The following is a 23,487-nucleotide window of genomic DNA, read 5'->3' on the forward strand; positions in this document are numbered from 1 at the left end:
GTCTAATTTTGAAGTTTTTCTTGTGGAATTCATTCCATTTGCGTATATTGATGGTATTGTATAGATTGTGAATAGATTTGAAGAATTTGGAGGCCGAGTCCAGAGGCAAGAGCATTGCGGGTTAGAGATTTGACCGGTTTGAGGTAAGTAACGATTGTAAATCTAGTCCTGACGGTATGAAACCCCGGATTTTGTATCATTTTACTATTTTTAGTGGCGCACATGCTAGGTGACAGGCGTGTGGGCGTGCACTGTTGGGGATTTGTGACTTAGTCCGTCCTATAGCAACTGTAAAGTTTCATACTTTGTTGAAACCATATGATACTTCTATGTTTTAGAAAGAATTTCTGTAAATTGGGCTGAATGCCATGTTTGGGACTTGCGCCAATGTTGTTTGGACCCTTAGAGGCCTTTTCTTACTATCCTCTCACTATTTTCGATTGAAAATCTATACTCAGTCATGTTTATACTTGTTTACCACATAACTCAGTTTTATGACTCTATTTTGATGCATATAAATGTTTTGGGCCGAATGCCCTATTTTACTGAAATGCCCGAGTGGCTTGAGAGGTTTATGATTGAGTGAGGCCGAGGGCCTGATTTGTGAGGATGAGTGTGGATCGGGGCTGACCGCTTGCAGCATACTTTATTATTATGGCACGTGATTTGTCCGTGCAACACGTGAGTTATCCGTGCAGATTATAGCGCTTGGGCTGAAGGAGCCCCTCCAGAGTCCGTACACAACCCCAGTGAGCTCAGGTACCTACTGAGTGCGAGTGCCGAGTGCCAAGTGCTGAATGACTGGGAGGCTTGAGTGATTGTGAGGTATGCCCGAGTGAAAAGAGTGATTGTGAGGTATGCCCGAGTGGCAAGAGTGATTGTGAGGTTTGCCCGAGGGGCTGTTTATGATTTCATCATTTTTGCTCACCTTTGCATTTTTCCTCTGTCTGAAACCTCTTGAAAAATATCTTTAAATGATTTTTACTGGAACTAGGTTAAACGAGATGTTTTGATTCAAATCCTGATTTTTAAACGCATAAGGTGTTTTACTGAGATTTTTTGATATGAATGGTTTATGCTTTATTGCTCGTCACTACTGCTCAGTCTTTATTTCTTGTTATTGCTTACTTACTGAGTTGGCGTACTCATGTTACTCCCTGCACCTTGTGTGCAGATTTAGGTGTAGATGGTCACGGTAGCGGTTATTGAGTTTTCTGGTTGCAGATTTTCTTGGAGATAGCAAGGTAGCTGTTTGGCGATCGCAGCCCCTGCTCTTCTCCCTCTTATCTTCATCTAGTTGTATTTAGCTATTTTCCAGGCTGCGTTAGCCTTGATATTGTTAGACAGATTATAGTAGATGCTCATGATTAGTGACACCCCGATGTCGGGCTTTTCCTTCCGCACTTTTATTTTGATTGGAACTCCTTTACGAAGGTTTTTATGTTAAATAACCTTGAAATTATCTTTAAAATAAAAATATCAGTCTATTTTGGAAATGAGTCGGCTTGCCTAGTTCCACGATAGGCGCCATCATGACAGGGGTTAGTTTTGGGTCGTGATAGAGACAAGAAGATCATGAACAACAGGGAGTTGGGAAGTATCTGTCCCTTTAGATGTGGATTTTTCCCCTGCTGCTGAACTGCGGCAATTAGTTGCGACTGAGTAGTCGGAACATCAAGCAAAAAGAAAACTAGCTAAAGTGAGGAAAAGGATTCATATGGAGAGTATTTGGTTGAAATCTCCTTACGTCATTCCTAAACAAAAGTCAAGGGGGCAAGATTGGAAAGTAGGAAAGACTACACGAAGATGTCCCTTCCATTATGTCAATTAAGACAGCGGGTTGATGCAGAGATTTATAGACTGGTTGAAAAAGGATGCCGGGGAATATGATTCCAAGCCATTCAGATTAGCTGGAATTGATATTCCAAAGTCATTCTTAACCGAGCTTGTGGACCCTAACTCTGATCTTGCGGATGAAGTAAGTTATTAAGTTTGTTTTTTGAATTGGTTTTGAATTGTATTTCCTAAAACTTTAGCCTTGTGTTTTTTTTAAAGTTTTTGTACTGTAATTTGGTAAACTTCAGACTTATGCATGCTTAAGTTTTTTAGTTCATTTGCTAAAACTTCATATTAAAAGATGCTGAAGTTTTGTCCTGTAGTCTGTAGTTTTGTTATAAGTGTTTTTTCTAAACTTCAGACTTATATATGCTGAAGTTTTTTACTTCATTCCCTAACATTTCATACTAAATATGCTGAAGTTTTTGTCCCGCAGTCTCTAGTTTTGTAATGAGTTTTTTTCTAAACTATAAATTAAACATGCTGAAGTTATTTAGTTCATTTCCTAACACTTCACACTGAACATGCTTAAGTTTTTGTCATGCAGTTTATAGTTTTATAATGAGTTTTTTCGAAACTTCATACTTATATATGCTGATGTTTTTTAGTTCATTCCCTAAACTTATTTTTTTACTCTGAATTATATTGTGGTTAAGTTCACATATTTTCTTTTGTTGTTGTTCATTTGCAGCATGTTGAAGTGGGCGTATATTTCTTGCGCAAAAAATATTTCTATCACCTTCCAAGTTATCCAGAATCAAAATGTACAGTAACAAATTTACTTTTTGATCAGTATATGACTAAGTTGGCTCGTGTTCATCCTTCAGATGAACAGAAGGATAAAATTAGAAAAAGGAAGGAAAAGAGAATGGAGGAAAAAATAAAAATGGAAGAAAAAAAGAGCAAATCAAAGAAAAAGTGAGCTATCAAAAAACAGGTGATTGAGGAAGCTGTGGATTCTGAAGAAGAAATGGAGATTGAGGAACTTACCTAGTTTATCTGGTTTATCGAAGAATCAACTGGTGAAAAGGTGGCCAACTACGTAAGAGGCATTGGCCTTTCATGTGGTATATCATGGGCATATGTCGAAAAAGTATTCTTTCCATTTTGACTTAAGCCAAGAGCTCGCCAGTTATCTACGCACTACTTTGTTTGAAATTCTGCACTTTCAAACCAAAACTATATATGTGTATGATTCCTTGAGTGATTTACCATATGACAGTGCACTGGAACATGTCTAAAATTATCCCTGGTTGATCACACACTTGCTCGAATGCTTGAAGTTTGGCACACAAAATAAATCTTATGGGGAAAATTCTCCGAAAAGTTTTACGATTAAGAGGATGAACACACCCCTACAGTAGAACAAGTATGTGTTTGGAATATGTTTACCATGCATCTTATCTTTATGGTTTTTTCTTTATTTTTAGAGTTGTGTTATTGTTGTTACAACCTAAATTCGCATACCATAGATCACGCCGTAAGTTAGTCGATGTAAATCCAAGAAGAGATTATCTTTGAGATGATAAGAAGTTAATCCTATTGGTCTTAAACGATACAAGGGTGTATAATAGTGGTTAACAAGTATTAGAAGTTAAACGAATCAAGGATGTTGTAACCCGTATTTTCGGGTAACACTAGAGGTGATTAACTGTCCCAAGAGGTCTTGTTTTAATGTATTTGAATCATATAATATCCGCATCATAAGTCTTGAAGTCAAGCGAGTTATGAAACAAAAGTCGATAAAAGTTGTCGCAACTTAGGTTTATAATTTTACTTAAACTTTAGGTCAAATGTTACTGCATTTTTGTCCCAATGTGCTTGGAATTATGAGGTGACATACCTATCAAATGGAATATCTATGAGTCTAGTTTCCAACGCATTAAACCGTTCGTCGATACGATCTCGGAATAGAGAGATATTCGCGTTTTCGCGAGAGTGCGCCAAGCTGCTCTCTATGGGGCCCACAAAGGCGGTTTAAGACATATGGACATATATAAGATACCTCAACCCCGTTTTAAGTCATTATTTTTCAGTATATTCAGACCTTATAACCCTAAAAACAGTCTCTCAAGGTTCTCTCATGATCCAAGACCCAAACAAAGGGCAAACAACACAAATCAAATGTCAGGAATCCCGTGGCGCTAGTAAGTTTCTTGTTCTTCTTGTTGTTGCTGATTTTTGTGTTGTTCCAGCTCGTGTGGGAGGTTGTTTTAAGTGTTTTATGTTCTGTAAATACACCTTCAAGTTTTTAATATCAACCCTAGGTGATTTCAAGTCTTCTAAAGTAATTCTAGTGCCGAAAAACCCGAATTAATTGCTAGTTTCGTTTCCTTGTTCTTGTGGCAGAATTGAAGGGATATTTCGTGGAAAATTAAGGTCAAATTGGAGTTGTTCTTTCTGTTTAAAGGTAAGGAACCTCTTACTCTATATATATATTTAAGATTATCCAAGTTGCAGCTAAGTCGTTGAAGCTAGAACTTGTGAAATATATATCGAAAGGCTTGGTAGTAATGTTGTTGGTTGGTGGACTGTTTTGGAGGCTCAATATGATTATTAATGATTTTGTTTGGGATGTTTGGTGATTGTATTGACTTGTGGGAAGTCATATAAATAGGGGAGGTGCTGTCCGTTTCATCGTAAAATAGGTTGCGGTCGATACATAATAGTTACGACGCTTAAACGATAATGATAGTATCATTTGTCTTATTGTAGACTAAGGAGTCATGACATTTGCATAGCTTGAGGTTGGGCAGTATATACAAGGTATGTGAGGCTATCCCCTTCATTCTTTTGCATGACTCCGATTGTACATAATTTAATGAACGAGCTCCCAAAGATACTCTACTCTTAGAAGCTAGCAGTACTTACATTGCTGCCCTTCTTATGAAACGATTGATATTGATATTAATTCTCTTATTCTTATATTATCAATGTTGTTGGTAGTTCCTGATTCTTATAAGATTCTTGATGAAGAGTTAATCCTAATAACGTGTACGAAGGATAATGACCTTACGTCACTCCGAAAGGTTCAAAATGTGATTCCAATGAGTCCAGCATGCATCATATATATGTATCTATTTTACTCTACCGAGCCGCGCTATAGTCGGCCGGGTATGGAACCTATTGTGCAACCACTGATCAGTTGGGTTTTACCGAGCTCCACGTGGCCGGGTACGATTCTACCGAGCCCTATGATGGCCGGGTACGTTTTACCGAGCCTATTACGGCCGGGTATGATATGATGATGGTGATGCCCACAAAGGCGTATGTTTTAAAAGTTTATGTATATATATGTATGTATCATGTATTTCATGTCAGTAGCCCTCAGAGGTACCCAGATGTCACAGGTTGTATATTCTCTATCCCTGTTTACATTACTAGTCTCACTTATGCTTTCCTACCTCACATACTCAGTACTTTATTCGTACTGATGTCCTTTTTATTTGTGGTCGCTGCATGTCGTGCTGCAGGTCATGATAGACAGGTAGATGTAGCTCTCCCACCACAGTAGGCTGTCCAGTTCAGCGGTTATTGGCGAGATCCCTTCTCTGGATTTGCCGTGGTCTTGGTATGCATTTTTGTTATAGACATTATAGGTATGTCGGGGCCCTGTTCCGGCAATGTTGTAGCACTTATGTTCCTTTAGAGGCTCATAGACAGGTGTCGACTCATGTATGGTTTAGAATGCCTTGTCGGCTGATTTTTGTTGTATAGTCTTTCATGGCAGCATGGTAGCTCGTACCTTATATATAGTTTCTTGACAGTCTTGTCGTCCCATGTTATGTATGTTCATGACATTATCTTTCATTGTTGGATGTTCATGATCCATGTCTACTATTTATATTGATCTTGTCGGCCCTTAAAGATAATAAGGAAGGTTAGATAAAATGTACGTTGGTGCTCGGCAAGTATGGCCCGGGTGCTAGTCATGACCCTCCAGTTGGGTCGTGACAAACTTGGTATTAGAGCAAGTCTGTCCTAGGGGTTGTCTATGAGCCGTGTCTAGTAGAGTTTTGATTATGGATGTGTGGCGCGCCACATTTATAATCAGGAGGCTACGTGACATCTAGGGTTGTTACCTTCTTCCTGAATCTAGATCGTGCGTAGAGTTGAGTAGAAAGTGTTCATATCTAATATTCACCTTGTTTTCTTTCAGCGATGCCTTCGACTAGGAAGCAAGCGATTAGTAAACGGCTTGATACAGCTGTGGGAGAGGGTAACATTAAGGTGCCTCCAGCCAGAGCAGGCCAAAGTGAGGGTCAGAGTGAGATGCCGTCTCATACCTCTCCGTCTCCTCTAAAGGATATTAGGAGGCACCCAGTACATCCAGTTCCTCCGTCTGGCAGTACAGACCACGATATGCGCAGTGCGGTGCAATTGTTGACTAGCTTGGTAGCTGCTCAGGCTCAGAAGCAGAATACCGGTGCTGCTAATAAACCGGTTAGTGCGAGAGTTCGTGATTTTATTAATCTAGACCCTCCAGTGTTTACCGGATCAGACCCCAAGGAGGACCCACAAACATTTATTGATCAGGTTCATCGTACATTGCGGGTTATGCATGCTAGTGATACGGAGGCAGTAGAGTTGGCTTCTTATCGGTTACGGGATTTAGCGATTTTCTGGTATGATAGTTGGGAGAGATCTAGGGGTCCGAACGCTCCTCCAGCCGTGTGGAAGGAATTTTCTGAGGCCTTTCTTCGTCACTACTTGCCAGTTGAGATACGACGAGCTAGAGCTGATAAGTTCTTGAACCTTCGACAGGGTAATATGAGTGTACGAGAGTATAGTATACAGTTTGATTCTTTAGCAAGGTATGCTCCCCATATGGTGTCCGAGATGAGTGATAGGGTGCATCTGTTCGTGAACGGGTTGGGACCACATCTGATAAATGAGTGCACAACAGCCTCCTTGGTAGAGGGCATGGATATTTCCCGTATTCAGGCTTATGCCCAGACCCTAGAGGATCGTAAGCGCCAGCAAAGGGCAGATAGGGAGCAGGATAGGGGCCAGCATAAGAGGGCGAGATTTGCAGGGTATTCTGATGAGTTCAGAGGCAGTATCAGGCCCCAATCTTCGAGGAGTTTGGCGCCACCTGTAGCTAGTGCTCCTCTACAGTTTCAGAGGCCTCGGTATGATCGATTTACCTATTCTGGTTCAGGTCAGAGTTCGAGGGCATCAGGCTCACAATTTCATAGAGATACTAGTCAGACGAGACCCCCAACACCTCGTTGTGATCAGTGCGGCAAGGCACACTTTGGACTGTGCCATCGAGGTTCCGATGCGTGCTATTCTTGCGGACAGCCTGGCCATATGATGCGGGATTGTCCTAACAGAGGAGGTAGTGGTATGGCTCAGCCGACTGGATCTGTGTCTGGTTCTTCCTCATCAGTTCAACCTCCAGCACAAGGTTTTCAACAATCGACAGGTCGTGGTAGAGGTAGAGGTTCAGTGCCGAGTTCGAGTGGTGCTCAAAATCGAACCTATGCTCTAGTAGGTCGACAAGATCTCGAGTCGTCTCCGGATGTCATTATAGGTATATTGTCTGTGTTTTCTTATGATGTATATGCCCTAATTGATCCAGGATCTACCTTATCATATGTTACACCCTTTGTGGCTAATAAGTTTGGCATTGAACCTGAATTGATAAGTAAACCACTTGCGGTATCCACTCCGATAGGAGATTCTGTGATTGCTAGAAGGGTATATAAAGGTTGCACTGTGATAATTTGTAGGCGTCAAACCTCGGCAAATTTATTTGAGTTAGAAATGGTTGATTTCGATGTGATAATGGGAATGGACTGGTTGGCCTCATGCTATGCAAATGTTGACTGTCGTACGAAGATTGTTAGGTTTCAGTTTCCTGGTGAACCCGCCATTGAATGGAAGGGGAACATTGCTACGCCGAAAGGTAGGTTTATTTCCTATCTTAAGGCAAGGAAGATGATCTCAAAAGGATACATTTATCATCTTGTTCGTGTTAGGGATGCGTAGGCGAAGCTGCCTACTCTACAATTAATCCTCGTGGTCAATGAATTTCCAGATGTTTTCCCAGATGAACTCCCAGGCCTTCCTCCTGAAAGGGAGGTTGAGTTTAGCATTGATGCATTGCCTGACACTCAACCGATCTCTATCCCTCCATACAGGATGGCCCCGACAGAGTTGCGAGAGTTGAAGGTGCAGTTGAAGGACTTGCTGGATAAGGGTTGTCAGATTTCGAGACGTGGGCTTGGGGACCGGGTTCTGGCCGATTTCGGATTTTTGGCTTATAATTTTATGTTTTGCTTGTGGAATTGATTCCTTTTGCATATATTAATTATACCGTACTGCTTATGGCTAGATTTGGGGCATTTGGAGACCGATTCGAGGGGCAAAGGCATTTCGGAGTAGGATTTTCTCGGTTTGATGTAAGTAACGCTTTCAAACATGGTTTTAGGTTCGAAACCTCGAACTATGTGCCATACGATTGGTATTGAGGTGACGCACATGCAAAGTGACGGCGTGCGAGCATGCACCGTGAGAATTGTAGTCTGGTTGATTTCATGGCACTGTATAGTGACTCTATTTTGTTGATATTCATGTCTTCATCTTGTGATAAAGTAATTGAGGTGTTAATCATGCTAGATATCATGTTTAGGCTTTATGTCGGTACTGTTGGGACCCCTAGTGGTCGTTTCTTGTTGTCATCTTACTGATTTCATTGATATTATGTACGCAGTCATGTTCATGCATTTCATATCATATCTCCGTCTCAGTTGTTGTTATTGATACATCATATCATTGTTTCGGGCTAGTTTTCATGATATTGTGAGCCCGTGAGTGAGACTGGAGAGATTGATGATTGAGTGAGGTTGAGAGTCTGATTATGAGTGACAGTTATGGGATCGGGCTACACGCCGCAGCGGTTACATGTATCATGACGTTAAGGAGCAGTATTGGTGGGACAACATGAAGAAGTCTATTGCAGAATTTGTAGCCCAGTGTCCTAATTGTCAACAAGTAAAGATCGAGCATCAGAAACCTAGTGGATTGATTCAGAATATAGAGATTCCGACCTGGAAATGGGAGGTGATTAATATGGACTTCATTATTGGATTACCTCGCTCTTATCATAAGTTTGACTCCATCTGGGTGATAGTTGATCGACTTACAAAATCTGCCCATTTTCTACCAGTTAAGACAACTTACACGGCTGAAGATTATGCGAAGTTGTATATCAAGGAGATTGTTAGGCTTCATGGTGTGCCGGTATCTATTATATCAGACCGAGGAGCTCAATTTATGGCTAACTTTTGGAGGTCTTTTCAGAATGGTTTAGGCACACAAGTAAATCTCAGCACTGCATTCCATCCGCAGACTGACGGACAGGCTGAACGTACCATCCAGACGCTTGAAGATATGCTACGAGCATGTGTTCTAGATTTCAAGGGGAATTGGGATGACCATCTGGCACTTATAGAATTTTCCTACAATAATAGCTACCATTCCAGTATTAAAATGGCCCCGTATGAGGCACTGTACGGGAGGAGATGTAGATCACCAGTTGGATGGTTCGAAGTCGGTGAGACAGAATTATATGGGCCAGATTTGATTCACCAAGCCATTGAGAAGGTGAAAGTGATACAAGAGCGATTGAGAACGGCACAAAGCAGGCAAAAGTCTTATTCCGATGTCCGGTGTCGTGATCTGGAATTTGAGGTTGGTGATTGGGTTTTCCTGAAGTTCTCGCCGATGAAGGGTGTTATGCGTTTTGGGAAGAAGGGTAAGTTGAGTCCGCGGTATATTGGGCCGTACAAAATTCTTTGACGAATTGGACAGGTTGCTTACGAGTTAGAATTGCCATCTGAATTGGAATTTGTCCACCCGGTATTCCATGTATCTATGTTGAGGAAATGTATTGGAGACCCTTCTCGGGTCGTCCCTATCAAAGATGTACAAGTTACAAAGGATCTATCATATGATGAAGTGCCAGTGGCTATATTAGATCGACAAGTCCGCAAGCTGAGAACAAAGGATGTAGCTTCCGTGAAACTATTATGGAGGAACAAGAATATAGAAGAAATGACATGGGAAGCAGAAGAGGAGATGAACTCTAAATACCCTTACCTATTCCAGAGTGAAGATAACGAGGATGCCGGGGGAAAGAAGGACGCATTATAAGGTGAAACGGCTCTATGAGGTAAGCAATAGCTTGTGAATACTCTTTTTTTAATACAAAATGGTGATATGCAGATAATGTACATATCCATAATGCTTTGTATAGTCTTGTAAGGCCATAGGTTGGGTTTAACTGCTTGCAAGTTTGGCTAGTGTCCATTTTATGGGGGAAACTCAGCCGGAAATCTCCGTCGGAATCCACGATGAGTTTGACACCCCATAAACCCTTACATTCGAGGACGAATGTTCCCAAGGGGGAGAGGGTGTTACAACCCAAATTCGCATACCATAGATCATGCCGTAAGTTAGTCGACGTAAATCCAAGAAGAGATTATCTTTGAGATGATAAGAAGTTAATCCTATTGGTCTTAAACGATACAAGGGTGTATAAGAGTGGTTAACAAGTATTAGAGGTTAAACGAATCAAGGATGTTGTAACTCGTATTTTCGGGTAACACTAGAGGTGATTAACTGTCCCAAGAGGTCTTGTTTTAATGTATTTGAATCATATAATATCCGCATCATAAGTCTTGAAGTCAAGCGAGTTATGAAACAAAAGTCGATAAAAGTTGTCGCAACTTAGGTTTATAATTTTACTTAAACTTTAGGTCAAATGTTACTGCATTTTTATCCCAATGTGCTTGGAATTATGAGGTGCTCTACCTATCAAATGGAATATCCATGAGTCTAGTTTCCAACACATTAAACCGTTCATCGATACGATCTCGGAATAGAGAAATATTCGCGTTTTCGCGAGAGTACGCCAAGCTGCTCTCTATGGGGCCCACAAAGGCGGTTTAAGACATATGGACATATATAAGATACCTCAACCCCGTTTTAAGTCATTATTTTTCAGTATATTCAGACCTTATAACCCTATAAACAGTCTCTCAAGGTTCTCTCATGATCCAAGACCCAAACAAAGGGCAAACAACACAAATCAAATGTCAGGAATCCCGTGGCGCTAGTAAGTTTCTTGTTATTCTTGTTGTTGCTGATTTTTGTGTTGTTCCAGCTCGTGTGGGAGGTTTTTTTAAGTGTTTTATGTTCTGTAAATACACCTTCAAGTTTTTAATATCAACCCTAGGTGATTTCAAGTCTTCTAAAGTAATTCTAGTGCCGAAAAACCCGAATTAATTGCTAGTTTCGTTTCCTTGTTCTTGTGGCAGAATTGAAGGGATATTTCGTAGAAATTTAAGGTCAAATTGGAGTTGTTCTTTCTGTTTAAAGGTAAGGAACCTCTTACTCTATATTTATTTAAGATTATCCAAGTTGCAGCTAAGTCGTTGAAGCTAGAACTTGTGAAATATATATCGAAAGGCTTGGTAGTAATGTTGTTGGTTGGTGGACTGTTTTGGAGGCTCAATATGATTATTAATGATGTTGTTTGGGATGTTTGGTGATTGTATTGACTTGTGGGAAGTCATATAAATAGGGGAGGTGCTGTCCGTTTCATCGTAAAATAGGTTGCGGTCGATACATAATAGTTACGACGCTTAAACGATAATGATAGTGTCATTTGTCTTATTGTAGACTAAGGAGTCGTGACATTTGCATAGCTTGAGGTTGGGCAGTATATACAAGGTATGTGAGGCTATCCCCTTCATTCTTTTGCATGACTCCGATTGTACATAATTTAATGAACGAGCTCCCAAAGATACTCTACTCTTAGAAGCTAGCAGTACTTATATTGCTGCCCTTCTTATGAAACGATTGATATTGATGTTACTTCTCTTATTCTTATATTATCAATGTTGTTGGTAGTTCCTGATTCTTATAAGATTCTTGATGAAGAGTTAATCCTAATAACGTGTACGAAGGATACCGACCTTACGTCACTCCGAAAGGTTCAAAATGTGATTCCAATAAGTCCAGCATGCATCATATATATGTATCTATTTTACTCTACCGAGCCGCGCTATAGTCGGCCGGGTATGGCACCTATTGTGCAACCACTGATCAGTTGGGTTTTACCGAGCTCCACGTGGCCGGGTACGATTCTACCGAGCCCTATGATGGCCGGGTACGTTTTACCGAGCCTATTATGGCCGGGTACGATATGATGATGGTGATGCCCACAAAGGCGTATGTTTTAAAAGTTTATGTATATATATGTATGTATCATGTATTTCATGTCAGTAGCCCTCAGAGGTACCCAGATGTCACAGGTTGTATATTCTCTATCCCTGTTTACATTACTGTTCTTACTTATGCTTTCCTGCCTCACATACTCAGTACTTTATTCGTACTGACGTCCTTTTTATTTGTGGACGCTGCATGTCATGCTGCAGGTCCTGATAGACAGGTAGACGCAGCTCCCCCACCACAGTAGGCTGTCCAGTTCAGCGGTTATTGGCGAGATCCCTTCTCCGGATTTGTCGTGGTCTTGGTATGCATTTTTGTTATAGACATTATAGGTATGTCGGGGCCCTGTTCCGGCAATGTTGTAGTACTTATGTTCCTTTAGAGGCTCATAGACAGGTGTCGACTCATGTATGGTTTAGAATGCCTTGTCGGCTGATTTTTGTTGTATAGTCTTTCGTGGCAGCATGGTAGCTCGTACCTTATATATAGTTTCTTGACAGTCTTGTCGTCCCATGTTATGTATGTTCATGACATTATCTTTCATTGTTGGATGTTCATGATCCATGTCTACTATTTATATTGATCTTGTCGGCCCTTAAAGATAATAAGGAAGGTTAGATAAAATGTATGTTGGTGCTCGGCAAGTATGGCCCGGGTGCTAGTCATGACCCTCCAGTTGGGTCGTGACAATTGTGTTAATTAATCTTCAGTTTTTTTTCATGTTTTTTTGGTAGTGTTGATTGTGGTATATTTGTTCTTAAGTTCCTTGATATGCGGTTGAAGCAACATGATGTCTTCAAATTCAAAAATAATGATGTATTGACATTCAGGAGAGAATTGGATGCGAATCTTTGGGCTCATGAAAAGTGGAAAGAAGAAAGCGGTTATGAAACTCCAGAAGAGCAACTAGGACATGACTGTGGAGAATATGAAGACACCCTATATGAATTTTTTCGATAGCGAATAAATTGTAAATTAAAAAAGAATTGTTTTTTTTCAGTGATGTAAGTGAAAAAAAAATTGGATTTGAGAATATATATTATTTTTTATGAATTATGTGATGTTTATCTTTCAATATTTTGTTCTCTTCGCATTAATTAGTCTGAAGTCGTCTTGGATTGTATCAAATACCTTTGTCTCTTTTATCATGAACTTAAGCATGTTTTGTGAAACTTCAGCATATTTAGTGTGAAGTTTTAGCAAATGAATAAAATAACTTCAGCATGTATCAGCAAAAACTAATTAGAAAATTACATACTGCAGGACGAAAACTAAAGCATGTTTAGTTTGAAGTTTAGCAAATTAACTAAAAAACTTCAGCATGTTTAGATTGAAGTTTCGGATAAAACTAATGCAAAACTGTAGACTGCAGGAATAAACTTCAGCATGTTTTCGTATGAAGTTTTAGCAAATGAACTAAATAACTTCATCATGCATTAGCAAGAAGTATTAAGTTCAATGTGAAACAACTTCATACTACATTAGCATGAAGTTTTAGCTTCAGCATGTTTAGTATGAAGTGTTAGGAAATGAACAAAAAAACTTTAGCATGGATAGGTTTGAAGTTAAGCAAAAACTCATTAGAAAATTACATACTGTAGGAGAAAACTTCAGCACGTTTAGTATTAAATATTAGCAAATGAACTAAAAAACTTCAGCATGTTTAGTCTTAAGTTTTAGCAAATGAACTAAAAACTTCAGCATGTTTAGTCTGAAGTTTAGAAAAAAAACTCATTACAAAACTAGAGAGTGCAGGACAAAATTTCAGCATGTTTTAGTATGAAGTTTTAGCAAATCAACTAAAAAACTTCAGCATGCATAAGTGTGAAGTTTTGCAAAAACTCAGTAGCAAATTACAAACTGCATAACAAAACTTCATCATGTTTTGTCTGAAGTTTTAGCAAATTAACTAAACAACTTCAGCATGTTTAGTCTGATGTTTTTAGGAAAAAACTCATTGCTAAGCTGTAGACTGCAGGACCAAACTTCAGCATGTTTTGGTATTTTGAAACTTCAAACTTATCTTTTTTGTATTTACCAACTACTTTTAATCTTTTACCACCTATGTTATCTTACATTTAATTTGTCTAACCATATAGTAAATGACCTGAAAAGTTACTTTTGCATTTAGAAATAGTAAATGAAGTCTTTCAATTTGATTATGTGCAAACTTTGGCTTTTCAACCTGGAATTATTTTTTTACTATAGAAAACCTGTGGACTTATTAGGTTGATGTCACGACCCAAAATCCATTAAAGGTCGTGATGGCGCCGGACACCACTATCAGGCAAGCCCAAAAATAAATACTTAATTTGGTTCTCATTTGAATATTTTTGAAATCATATTTCCTTCAATTAAATGGTAAAAGATGGAATTTGTAGAGTAAATAATAATATTTTTAAAAATTTCAATATAGGACAACCCAAATCACCCCAAAACTCGGTATCACAAATGCATGAGCCTCAACTAGGAATGTAAAATAAAATACAACATCTGTCCAAAATACAAATTCAGACATGAGAAAAATAAATACTCTGAAGAAGACTCTGTTGGCTGCGGACTCGTAACGTGGAATGCAGCTCACCTAATTCCCCGCAATAACCATGCCTCTGCACCCACAAGGCCACTAGACATATATGCACCTGCACAAAAATATGCAGCAAGTGTAGAATGAGTACATAAATAAACGCATACCCAGTAAAGTATCCCGCCTAACCTCGAAGAAGTAGTGATGAGGGGTCGACTTCGACACTTACTATGGGCTATAAACAAAATATCAATGATATAATTAGGCATGGGTTACGTTGAACGGCTCTAAGCTCAATATCATGAAATAAGTAAATAATTCTTTTGTTCATAAGAAATTTCCAAATTTTATTTTCGTCATTTAACATTTTTGTATCACGGGCTAATGAAAGCAATATCAATTATTATAAATTCCAAAAATATATCATGTGCAAATCATGTCGAGGTCGTACGGCCCGATCTAACATAATATTAAAACTGTGCACTGCTGAGGGTCGAACGGCACGAATCATAGATGCATCTATCTACTACCGAGGCGTCCGGCCCGCTCCACGAAAGAGAAAACACATTAAACAACCAATTCAACATTTATTAAGGGAAAAATATTTAAAAATTTCACATTCTCATTTAACTGTCAAGTAAATGAAGTTTAACCCTTTTTTTTCAATTCCTTTATCGAGTTTCTAAATGTCTTAAACAATTAAATTAACAAGTAGAGCGCAAATATTGCAAGTACAATATGATATGGGTCCTAGACTACCCCAGACATAAGCATAATAGTAGCTACGCACATACTCTCATCACCTCGTGCGTACATAGCCCCCACAAATAGGAACACATAATGATTTGATTCACCTGTGGAGTTAATTCCCTCTTACAAGGTTAGAAAGGAGACTTACCTCGCTCCGAAATTTTATAGCTCCAAAACCTTTACAACAACTCAAACCAATGCCCATCGCTCTAAAAGTAGTCAATAAAGGTGCAAATCTATAAGTATACACTTTAACACTCATAATAATTTAATTCACAATAATTTACAACTCCGCTCGAAAAGTCGATAAAAATCACCCTCGGGCCCACATGCCCGGATTTCGAAGATTTTCAAAGATAACTATTACCCATGACCTCACGAACTAAAATATATAATTTATTTCCAATTCCATGCCCAAATTCGTGGTCAAAATCCAAAAATGCCAATTTCTAGGGTTTTCTTCAAAATCCCACAATTTCTATCAATTTTCATGTTTAAATCCTTATACAACCCATGTATTTGACATATAATAAGTGGGAATCACTTACCTTGTGTTTCTTGGTGAAAATCCCCCTTTGAAGCTCTCCAAAAAGCACCCAAACCAAGAGAAAATGGGCCAAATCCCGTTTTTAAAGAACCCTTCTGCCCAGCAACTTCTCGCACCTGCGGTCACTTGGCCGCTTCTGCAGTTTCGCAGGTGCGACAAATATTCCGCTTCGGCGGAGATGCCCCCAGCTGCCCGCTTCCACTTCTGCGCCTTTCCTTCTGCATCTGCGCCTTCCGAGGTGCAGACATCCCCTTGCACCTGCTCTCCTACCCAGCTCGCCCAGCATCGCTCCTGCGACCCTCATGGACGCTTCTGCGGCTCCGCACCTGCGGCCCTAACCTTGTAGGTGCGGTTACACCAGAAGACAACAGCCTTAGCATTTCCCTCAAATACAACTCGATCCGTTTACCATCCGAAATCCCCCCGAGGCCCCAACCAAACATACCAACAAGTCCTGAAACATCCTACGAACTTAGTCGAGCCTTTAAATCACATCAAACAATGACTAAAACACGAATCACTCTCCAATTCAAACTTAACAAACTTTAGAACTTCAAACTTCTACCTTCGATGCCAAAACCTATCAAATCACGTCCGATTGACCTCAAATTTTGCACACAAGTCATAATTAACATTATGGACCTACTCCAACTTCCGGAATCGGAATCCGACCCTGATATCAAAAAGTCCACTCCCGATCAAACTTTCGAAAAACCTTCAAATTCCTATTTTTTTGCGAAATGACCCCGAAATGACCTACGGACCTCCAAATCCACTTCCGAACGCGCTCCCATTACCAGAATCACCATACGGAGCTATTCCAAGACTCGGAATCCCAAATGGACATTGATAACATTGAAATACACCTCAGCCCAAAATGCTCCCGGGTCGTCCAAAACCTGTTCCGGACATACGCCCAAGTCCAAAATCATTATATGAATCTGTTGGAACCTTCAAATCCCGATTCCAGTGTCGTTTACTTAAAAATCACACTTTAGTCAATTCCTTCAACTTAAAGCTTTTGAAATTAGAATTTTCTTTCCAATTCAACTCCGAACTTCTTGAAATTCAATTCCGACCACGTGCACAAGTCATAATACCTGAAGTGAAGCTACTCAAGGCCTCAAACCGCCGAACGACACGCTAGAGCTCAAAATGATTGGTCGGGTCGTTACATTCTCTCCCACTTAAACATATATTCGTCCTCGAACGTGCTAATAACTGCTCTGGAGTTGTCCGAAATCATTGTTTAATACCTCGTGCACCTACCCGTGCTACCACAACCCAGTTGAGCACTTTAGCTCGAGCAAACCCGAAAAATCCTCCCTTTTATCTAGTCAAATAAGCCTTGGAGCCAAATTCCAACATCTGAAATCCTCTACCAGGTCTGTTTCCAACATATGAACACAGTATCCATCACTACACGATGCACCAATACATGATTGCGTACCTTTACTAAATTCATACCATGCACCTTGTAACTCACATGACCATAATAACATCCTCTGACAACAATAGTCGAAATCCCACGAATCTGATGCCCACACGCACCTCACAAAGCATATAAGTCCCGTTTCAACTCTCGCAATACTGCCACAACAGAAAAGATGTGTAGAAATTCATAACCAACTTTCTCTTGACAAGGACCATTACCCCATTATGAACCAAATAACAATATTTGCTTTTTAATATGCCTCATATAATCCGATCGCACTGATCCCAGGTCCAACAATCTTGTCTCACTCAGTATAAGTTGTTCCGGCAATAAGCCACCACAAACACTACCAAAGGTCTCATATGATGCAACCATGTGCCAACAATACACAAACTCGCATGTGATACATAAGGAAAAATGAACTCCGGAAAGAACTGCTCAACCCATGTGACTAATTTAATAACCGAAAAGATATTATGAACCTTCGTTAGAAAATGAGAAGCAAAACACACAAGAATTGGAATAGGGGATTGTACTCAACCTCACACTGTTATGGCGTGCAACCCGATCCAACCATGATGCCCGTTATGGCATGTAACCCGATCCAAACAACATCTCCGTGGCAGCGTGCCACCCGATCCGCACATAGTAATAACTGGGGAAATAACCATCAAGCCAGAAATATTTATACCTTATGAAATGCCTGAATATCAACCATAAGCACGGCAAGTGCATAATACAAATACTGAGGAGACGGGTAGCGTCATATGCTATAAAACGCAAGCACAACTAAGGTGCGATATATGATCTGCATCTCGAGAGCCATCCCGCTCACATAACACCACCGCTACGCGGGACCTCAACATATTGTACAAATAATCAAGCCATCTCACAACACACACGGCACAATAGAGTATTACATGAAGTAGCTGATGACGAAATTAACATCCAACATCCAAATACTCCTCCATAAGGAATGCTATACTGAATGAACATACCCAGGCTGGTGTAGAGTACACATCCACATTTGGACCCATCAACGGACCCCAAATCGATTCTGATCATACCATGCTTGGAAAAATACCCTCTCAAGGATCCACTATGACCTTTTTCCCATGACACACAAGAACAGCCGCCAAATCCCGAACAAACTTTCACAATTCACAATCAACCGAATAGAGCACTTTTCCGGCCTAAACTCTCACATCAGCGATAATACCAAAATCTTCATACTAGGTTTCAATCTTTAATCAATCAAGTGACTACATGTTACACTTATACAATACTCCCGTGGGATACACTCCCAGGACCTTCCGCACCAAGTAACAAGTCAGCACATCCATACCACCGGCCACACTAATGTTGTAAAGCAAATCAAGAAGCCGCAAATCAGTACACAAGGCCTCTTACACAGGATACCGATCCTAGGTACCTAACAATCTAAATTCTTCCCTGATCATCCGAGCTTATGACATTCTTGTCATCATCAAACCGCAACCTTGATCCTCACCTTCTAATTCCCCATGCCGCTCATTACACCTAATATGACAATATGTGAGAGTACCCAAATTCCATAATAACCCCTAATCCACTTATAGAAACCTTTTACTTAGCTTATTTCAAAAGAACCAATGCTACACGCAACTAAATTCCCAAACCGCAGAAAATACAACTTCATGTCGTAATCTAGACTGCCATAACTCTTCCAAAAATCCCTTTACACAACAAAGCCATATGAATCGAATACCTCCCAAATCAACTAAGTTGTGATGGCGCTCAAGCCCAAGTGTACAACCACAAACCACATGTATAACTTAACGCTGGAGAAACTGGTCACTGCCATAACCGTGCTGACTCAACCATTACCAACCAAGCCAGTTCTTCTAATTTACTCGGGACTTGCCCTAGAAATAAAAATAGCTCCATTCAAAACACCATGGACCGAAATCCGCACTCATCTTGAGTGACCTTATTTCACGAGACCATGTTGTCTCCACAACCCATAGACCTTCTCATACCCTCCTTATACATATATTCGCATCTTCAACTGGTACACCCATTCTGAAAATCCCTCTATGAATCCGAAGTTATTTTCTCCCATTCCTCCAATGCCACACGGCAGACCGAAGATAACGTAGAACACTCAAAGCCACTATTCATAATCCACTGCAAAAGCTCAATACTTAACCATACTACTGGCTCGAAATCCTTAGACACCGCACTTTGAATTTTTTTGAACCAACTAGAAGCATTATTGAGAGTCACCCACTCTGACTTGTTCCCAATTATGATCAAACTCCAAGGCCCTGCTTGCACATGAACACCCTCTCAAAGAAGCAACCATCTGAATTCCTTTCCTTGTATATCACATCTACATGAAGCATAAACTCTGAGCCTTCCCAAAACCTGAATATGAATCAATAAGGCCAATTGTAGCACACATTCCTCAAATCCTTGGCTCAAATCACCACTGATGTTCTCTTTCCTTAGTCGTAACAACCCACCAATATGCCGATAACTAGAAGCCTCACAAGTAGACAACCATGCAATCCGATCGGAGGCAGTGGGGCTCTCCCACTTAATCTTGAAGCTACCATTACAAGACCCTGGAACCTACCAATATCCCTTCTTCCTTACTGATATGACCTCTCGCAATCGACCTACCAAATTCCTCGAAATCTTCTTGTTAACCATTTCATGAACACTCTGAATCACTAGCCACATTTACATATTCGACCTCTAACTGGATAGCCAGTAAAATTTTTCGTAGAAGCTTCATCAACACCACGTAACAGTTAACCTGCTCGCCGGAAATAACCCACCTGTGAAAATTCCATGCCGACATCTTCCAACAACGATGCACAGAGTACAATTACCACGAAACCAATAAACCATCCTCAGCCCATGCTCGTTCACCAGTTGTACAAGTCCGTTCACTCCTCATGGATATCAACTAAAGAGGAGACAATACATTCCAATCCAAAGTCATGTTGTATCCTTCTTCATACCATGTAGCTCCTTTCCGCCGTATCCAACCCTTCTCCGTATAGCAGCCAATATTCCAAATTAAGTTCGTAGATTTAGTCACTGTCCACCATGAGTTCCAAATCACTCTAAACTTTCCTCAACGCGTGTAGCTATCCTACCACATAACCCATATGCTACTCTGCCACTCTCTCACTTTGGTCAAACCATCCCCTTTAAGCAACTACCCAACTTCTGTTTCTCACACTTGGCCTTTAAGAAATTTAACCACCGCAAGACACCTCCCACATGTCCTTCCTCATCCTTTATTGCCCAGTTGTTGCCTTAAATCAAAATCTATCTCTATAGAACTTGAACCAATCGATCGCTACCAACTTTAAACCTTTCCGAAGATCATCTTTCTCGAGCCATCAACACTAGAAACACTGATTCGATTCCGAAATCGCTATACCTCATTATTTCTGTCAACCGCTTCCTAGCACCATTTCACAATACCCCACCCTGAAGGCAAATTGAAGAAGACCACCTCATAGATGAAAATTCCACCGCGCTCGAAAATACCAAGTCTTTTTACTCCATCAACCCAAACATGAACACTCATAGTTCGATTGCCTTTCCTCCGCTGGAATTAAAATACTGAACCTTTGAATCATGCACTGAGAAAAAAACCTCCTTTCAATTCATTCACTGCCCCTACACGTAGATAAGTATCCTACCATTACCTTAATAATGTGCGATAACAACTCATGAACATCATAGCAATTGGTGCATAGCCCAAAAACCCTCAGGAATACAGCTACTGAGCTAAGATGACAGAACATCCTTCCACAAGGCGATGACATTAGCCCAATTGAATACGCAGGGAGAAATATCCCACACCACATCTGTAGTACCATTAAAATTCCTCGATTCTAAATTTATAACAAGCTCTTCTCATTGCATAAGATTGAATAGGAAGGAAATGAAGACATAAGCCTCAAAGGAATCAAATCGCACGATGAGGAATCAAGAAAGGAATGCTCCTAACAGTGCGGTAGCCTCTCGAAGATAAGTACAGACATCTCTATACCGATCCGCAAGACTCTGCTAGACTTGATCATGACTCAAGAGACCTAAGTGAACCTAGCGCTATGAAACCATGTTATCACCACCCAAAATCCATTAAAGGTCGTGATGGCGCCGGACACCGCTGTCAGGCAAGCCCAAAAATAAATACTTAATTTGGTTCTCATTTTAATATTTTTGAAATCACATTTCATTCAATTAAATGGTAAAAGATGGAATTTACAGAGTAAATAATAATATTTATAAAAATTTCAATACAGAACAACCCAAATCACCCCAAAACCCGGTGTCACAAATTCATGAGCCTCAACTAGGAATGTAAAATAAAATACAACATCTGTCCAGAATACAAATTCGGACAGGAGAAATATAAATAGTCCGAAGGAGACTCTGCTGGTTGCGGACTTGTAACGTGGAATGCAGCTCACATAAATCCCCGCAATAACCACGCCTTTGCGCCCACAAGGCCACTAGACATATATGCACCTACACAAAAATGTGCAGCAAGTGTAGTATGAGTACGTAAATCAACGCGTACCCAGTAAGTATCCCGCCTAACCTCGAAGAAGTAGTGAGGAGGGGTCGACTTCGACACTTACTATGGGCTATAAATAAAATATCAATGATATAATTAGGCATGAATTATGTAGAACCACTCTAAGCTTAATATCATGAAATAAGTAAATAATTCTTTTGTTCATAAGAAATTTCCAAATTTTATTTTCGTCATTTAACATTTTTGTATCATGGGCCAATGAAAGAAATATCAATTATTATAAATTCCAAAAATATATCATGCGCAAATCATGCCGAGGTCGTACGGCCCGATCCAACATAATATTTAAACTGTGCACTGCCGAGGGTCGAACGACACGAACCATAGATGCATCTATCTACTACCGAGGCGTCCGACCCGCTCCAAAAAATAGAAAACACATTAAACAACCAATTCAAGATTTATTAAGGAGAAATATTCAAAATTTTCAAATTCTCATTTAACTATCAAGTAAATAAAGTTTAACCCTTTTTTTTACAATTCCTTTATCGAGTTTCTAAATGTCTTAAACAATTAAATTAACAAGTTGGGCGCAAACATCGCAACTACAACATGATATGGGTCCTAGACTACCCAGACATAAGCATAATAGTAGCTACGCATGGAATCTCATCACCTCGTGCATACGTAGCCCCCACAAATAGGAACACATAATGATTTGATTCACCTATGCGGTTAATTCCCTCTTACAAGGTTAGAAAGGAGACTTACCTCGCTCTGAAATTCCATAGCCAGCTCCAAAGCCTTTCCAACAACTCAAGCCAATGCACATCCCTCCAAAATTAGTCAATAAAGGTAAAAATCCATAAATATACAGTTTAACACTCATAATAATTCAATTCACAACAATTTCCAACTCTGGTCGAAAAGACGATAAAAATCACCCTCGGGCCCACGTGCCCGGATTCTGAAACTTTTCGAAGATAACTATTACCCATGACCTCACGAACTCAAATATATAATTTATTTCCAATTCCATGCCCAAATTCGTGGTCAAAATCCAAAAATAACAATTTCTAAGTTTTTTTTCAAAATCCAACAATTTCTATCAATTTTCATGTTTAAATCCTTATACGCCCCATGTATTTGACTTATAATAAGTGGGAATCACTTGCCTTGTGTTTCTTGGTGAAAATACCCCTTTGAAGCTCTCCAAATATCGCCCAAACCAAGAGAAAATGAATGAAAATGGGCCAAATTCCGTTCTTAAAGAACCCTTCTGCCCAACGACTTCTCGCACCTACGGTCACTTGGCCGCTTCTGCGGTTCCGCAGGTGCAGCAAATATTCCGCTTCTGCGGAGATGCCCCTAGCTGCCCGCTTCCGCTTCTGCGCCTTTCCTTCCGAATCTGTGCCTCCGCAGGTGCGGACATCCCCTCGCTTCTGCGCTCATGCCCAGCTCGCCCAGCCTGTGACCCTCATGGCTGCTTCTACGACTCCGCACATGCGGCCCTAACCCTGCAGGTGCAGTTACACCAGAAGATAGCAGCCTCAACATTTCCCCAAAACACAACTCGATCCGTTTACCATTCGAAATCAACCCGA

Source organism: Nicotiana tabacum, chromosome 9, assembly GCF_000715075.1.
Source record: "Nicotiana tabacum cultivar K326 chromosome 9, ASM71507v2, whole genome shotgun sequence".
NCBI classification, from domain to species: domain Eukaryota; kingdom Viridiplantae; phylum Streptophyta; class Magnoliopsida; order Solanales; family Solanaceae; genus Nicotiana; species Nicotiana tabacum.